The sequence below is a fragment of the Tursiops truncatus genome, chromosome 2 (genome assembly GCF_011762595.2).
Source record: "Tursiops truncatus isolate mTurTru1 chromosome 2, mTurTru1.mat.Y, whole genome shotgun sequence".
In the NCBI taxonomy this organism is placed as follows: Eukaryota; Metazoa; Chordata; class Mammalia; order Artiodactyla; family Delphinidae; genus Tursiops; species Tursiops truncatus.
The window spans coordinates 81,429,161-81,434,360 of NC_047035.1; the positions used below are offsets into that span (position 1 = coordinate 81,429,161).

The 5,200-nt window shown below is 41.4% G+C and overlaps 1 non-coding gene across 1 annotated transcript; it reads left to right on the top strand.

The window, feature by feature from the left end:
• Nucleotides 1–210: 210 nt before the first annotated feature.
• TRNAE-CUC (transfer RNA glutamic acid (anticodon CUC)) lies at nt 211–283 on the top strand. The gene has a single exon. It is a non-coding gene; the product is annotated as a tRNA-Glu (tRNA).
• The last annotated feature ends 4,917 nt before the right edge of the window (nt 284–5,200 follow it).

The following is a 5,200-nucleotide window of genomic DNA, read 5'->3' on the forward strand; positions in this document are numbered from 1 at the left end:
GTGGTGGCGCAGTGGTTGAGAGTCCGCCTGCCGATGCAGGGGACGCGGGTTCGTGCCCCGGTCTGGGAAGATCCCACATGCTGTGGAGTGGCCGGGCCCGTGAGCCATGGCAGCTGAGCCTGCGCGTCCGGAGCCTGTGCTCCGCAACAGGAGAGGCCACAGCAGTGAGAGGCCTGCGTACCGCAAAAAAAAAAAGTGGATCTAGGAACTTCCCTGATGGTCCAGTGGTTAAGACTCCGCACTCTCAATGCAGGGGGCCCGGGTTCGATCCCTGGTCAGGGAACTAGATCCCAAGTGCCACAACTAAAACCCAGCACAGCCAAATAAATAAATAAATATTTTTTTAAAAAGGGGGATCTAGGGCTTCCCTGATGGCGCAGTGGTTGAGAGTCCGCCTGCCGATGCAGGGGACACGGGTTCGTGCCCCAGTCCGGGAAGATCCCACATGCCGTGGAGTGTCCGGGCCCGTGAGCCATGGCCGCTGAGCCTGCGCGTCTGGAGCCTGTGCTCCGCAACAGGAGAGGCCACAACAGTGAGAGGCCCGCGTACCGCAAAAAAAAAAAAAAAAAAGGTGGGGGTGGATCTAATTCAAGTTAGAGTAGGCATATATACCCTTACCAAGCATGGATCTAAAATCACTGGAAATGCTGAATGGTTGTTACAATATTTGGAGCTCTCCCTTAGTATAGAATCACTTGCAGTGTTGAACAGAGTATTATAGGACAAAATTTTTTTTAAATCTCATGCAAAAGTAACAGGATTAAATGTGTCTTTGATGAATGATATTTAAAGAAAAAAATTCTTTAACAAAAAAAATCTCCACTCGTATAAAACCATCCAATCCCAACTGGCCATCGTCACTGTGATTTCCTGATCTGTGACTTCTTTGTCTCCAACTCCATGCTCTGATTGCAACTGTCACTGAGTCACACAGCTTGCTCTAGGCATGGAGCCAATTTGATTACAACAACTGCTTGTGTGACAGAGAAAGGTGGTTTTCAGGGCCCTAGCAAATGGCTCACCCAAGCTTCTGACTCTGGGGCATAAATTTTGAGTGTCATTCACAAGATGGAAAATAAAGATCCGCCTAACCTAGTAAACCAGCAACCTGGGAAATACATATGGACACAGAGTTCTACAACCAGGATACGGTAGGAATGATCAGATTGATCCCACTCTAGCCTTGTAATAAGCACAAAAAAGCACAACCACATTCCTCAAAAGCACAATTTCCAGGTAAACTTAATACATTTGCAATCATCTTTATTTTCCAAGGTTACAGGTGTGGCTTGCTCGTGTTTTAATCCCAGGTGCCTCATGCATGGCATATACATAAAAATAGTTATTTTAATTCTAAGTGACTTGTTATTTCATAATATATAAAATATTAACAAGTCACTTAGAGGCAGAAAGGTACCTGCTAGGTAGCCTCATCCACCCCAAAACCTGCTAATTCAGGGGGAGGAATCTAAGTATTCTTTTAATCTTTAAGACTGAAATGAATTGTTCTGTTTTAAATTAGTTTTTTTAGTTTCATGGAAACCAAGCCCTGTTTTGTTTTGTTTTTTTTACTTATCAAATAATATGGCATTCTACTAGTATAGTTAATACAATCAAAAATTATTTATGTAGGGAATTCCCGGTCCAGTGGTTAGGACTCTGCACCTCCACTGCTAGGGCCCCGGGTTCCATCCCTGGCTGGGGAACTAAGATCCCACAAGCCGTGCGGTGAGGCCAAAAGAAAAATTATTTATGTAAATAAGATATCTTAACCATGATGACAACTATGAAGGATATCACTTTGTATTTACTTTCATGTCTCTATGTTTCTTTTTCTGGTTTTCTATTTTATTTATTTATTTTTGGCTGCGTTGGGTCTTTGTTGCTGCATGCGGGCTTTCTCTAGTTGTGGCGAGTGGGGGCTACTCTTCGTTGCGGTGCGCAGGCTTCTCATTGCCGTGGCTTCTCTTGCTGCGGAGCACGGGCTCTAGGTGTGCGGGCTTCAGTAGTTGTGGCATGCAGTCTCAGTAGTTGTGGCTCACAGGATCTATAGCACAGACTCAGTAGTTGTGTCTCACGGGCTTAGTTGCTCTGCAGCATGTTGGATCTTCCCGGGCCAGTGATCGAACCCGTGTCCCCTGCATTGGCAGGTGGATTCTTAACCACTGCGCCACCGGGGAAGTCCCTTCTGGTTTTATAGAACATGAAAACTCTTCAAACCCCTGGAAAGAAGTAAGCCTTTTATTATGATATATTTTTTGCCCTGACTAATGGTATATCTTTTTTTTCATTCATATAGTTCACCTGACAGAATCTTCCTAAACTGAGTACTTAGGCATTTGTGGGAGAAAGAAAAATAGACTGAAAAATAATCATTGGAGCTACCATATAATGAATAGTTCTTGGGCTCCACTCCTGTGCTAGTGCTTTACATGTATTATCTCAAACAAACCTACATGGCTGTTACTATTCTTATGCCCACTTTCCAAATGAAGAAAGTTAAAGAAGTTAAATAATTTGCCCAAGGTGATCTAATAAGTAGGGAGCTGAAGTTCAACCCAGGGCTCTTTGACACCAAAGCACAGTTCTTTCCTGTTCACATACAGAGTTAGAACCAAAGGAAAAGATGCATTTTGCTATTCCAACCAGCAATTTGGATGGCAAATGAGACACATGTGCCTGAAACAACTTAAATGATTCTACAGGAATACAAAAGGTAATATAAGATGGTCTACGCAAAGGACCACTTTCTAGTAAAATAAACCAACTATACAAGCAAAGTAGAACTTAGGAAAGTCAATCCCAGACTGGAAAGAATCTGCAATTTTTAATCATCCGCATTCTTCCTCTCTCTAGAACATTCATCTCCCAGCTCAGCCAGCTTTTTTTGTGCTTTTGTTTTGCAGCTGGGGTGTCCCTCAGGGTACTCAGCTTTCCATAGATTTCTGGCCACAGTAGAAACTTATTCTTCTTTCCTTTTAGCTGAATCAAAGCTGGAAGTTTCCAAAAAGTATTCTACTAAGAAACAAAGGGAAAAATGAACAGGGAGAAGAAAGAAGGGGAGGAGAGAAAGTTTTAAAAAAAAAAATGAAGAGAGAAGTAAGAAGAACATTTGAAATTACAGAAATTAATGTTTACAAATGCCAGATATTTTTAAGTTTTTGTTTTGTTGCTTTGTTTTGTTTTCCATTCCTAAGGAAAGTCTACTCAGAGCTCTGTCTTTTCAATTTAGTTAATTCAAAGATCTCAAGTTTCTTTGTTTGCCTTTCACTGGGGGTGGGGGTAGGTGGCAGCTAAGGTTTCTCTGTGAATAAAGTGCATCCATTATCTTATTTCACTAGAGGGACCCAATGAATGTGGTATTATCATCAGCTTTTTACAGAATAGGAAACTGAGGTTCAGAAAAATGAAATACCTTTTCCAAGGGAGCAGAATTTCTGACCCTTCTCTTCTCACAGTTCCACTTTACAGCCTTCAGAGCTCTCCCTTTTTTTGGCCCTGAGGCACTTGCTGCTACCACTTTGCATTCTCTCCTCCACCCATAGGTTCTCCAGTAGTGGAAGCAAAAGTCAGCCGTAGGTAGTACACCTAAGACTGGGGCTTAGAGGTTGCATGCAAAGACTCTCAGAATGCTTGGGTTCAAAGCCTTGTGGATTATGTGTGTGTGACTGTATGACCTTGAGCAAGTGCCTCAACCTTCCTGGGGTGAGATTCCTTCATCTGTAAAACGGGGATGAATCATGGTGTACCACCTTACGGGTGAGAACTAAATATGTAAATACCTCCGTGAAGTGATGAGAGCAGTGCCTAGTGCAGATAAGCATTACATAATTGTAAAATGCTGCTATTAGGGAAGTTGTTGTGTGGGAAGGAATAAGAAATTAGGACTTTAACGCTCTTCCTAAAACTATCGGCACTCACTGAGTGATGATGGGTCAGCCGATGGGTCAGCTCCATGGCTTGGAACAATAATGATAAACAGCAAGGAATATCTCCGAAAATAGGAATACCTTGGAATCGCCAGTGTTAATACAATCTATTATATTGATCTTTGAAGTAATAGTTCACAAGGAAAAAAACACATCCCGTTGTTGCAAGATAAACAGAGGACAGAAGCATATCACATTTTTAAGAGTTTGAGCAAAAACTGATTCAAATCAGGCAGAGACAAACCGGAAGTGGTTAGGAATGCGTCACCAAAAGAGCTAGTGGAAAGACTTTTCTAGAGAAAAGGCAGAAGCAAAGTAAAGAAATTATTTGATTGGCTGTAACTTAAGTGTTTGCCTTATTTGGGAAAGCCAAGTTGGCTGTTTGTGGTTGGTCGTCCTTAGGTTTCCTTTTCTTAACCTTGAGGCATTCCAGCTTAAGTTTTGGTTTGCTTACAGGAGCTGCTAAAGCATTAAAGCCACCTCAGAGACTTCCCTGGCAGTCCAGTGGTTAAGACTCCACACTTCCACTGCAGGGGGCATGGGTTCGATCCCTGGTTGGAGAACTAAGATGTTACATGCACAGTGAGACCAAAAAAGAAAAAAGAAAGACACCTCAGTCTAATGGCCTTGTTTAATTAGTTTAACACTGTTGGCCATTTTCTTACTGTGTGTATTTCTTTGAGCAAAAAAGGAACTACAGATAAACAGTTGTTTATCTTGGGGCTGAAGCAACCTTCAGAGGTGATATTTAAATGCTTTCATACTCAACCACAGCCTTCCAACTACCTTTCATTCCAATACAGATGTTATGAAAACACACACAGAGAAGGCAGATTCAAAGAGAGTCCCAGGTATGAAATTCTTCCCCAAATGGACTGTTGCTCTTGAAGGAAAATGTTATTCATTTATTAAAGAGATATCTATCTATCTATCTAATTTGGAGGACTGGAAAAAAGACATTTTATAGTGATGCCCATTTAAAGAAAATTTCATTGAATGAGATATAGCTTCAAGTCAGGCCTGTTTTCAATGACCTGAAGGATTTAAATGGGTCCTTTAAGAACAGATGTATTATTTGTGCAATAGACTGGTTAAGAAAAGTCTCCAGGTCTTTGACATAAATAATAATACTTTAAGCAAAATTAATATTCCTGCTATAAAACTAACTTCTGTCTTACCTATTGAAGCCTAACTTCTGTCTTACCTATTGAAGTTTCCAGTTATTGTTAGAATAGTTTAGATGTGACCTGGGAAACTTTATTTTTAACAGG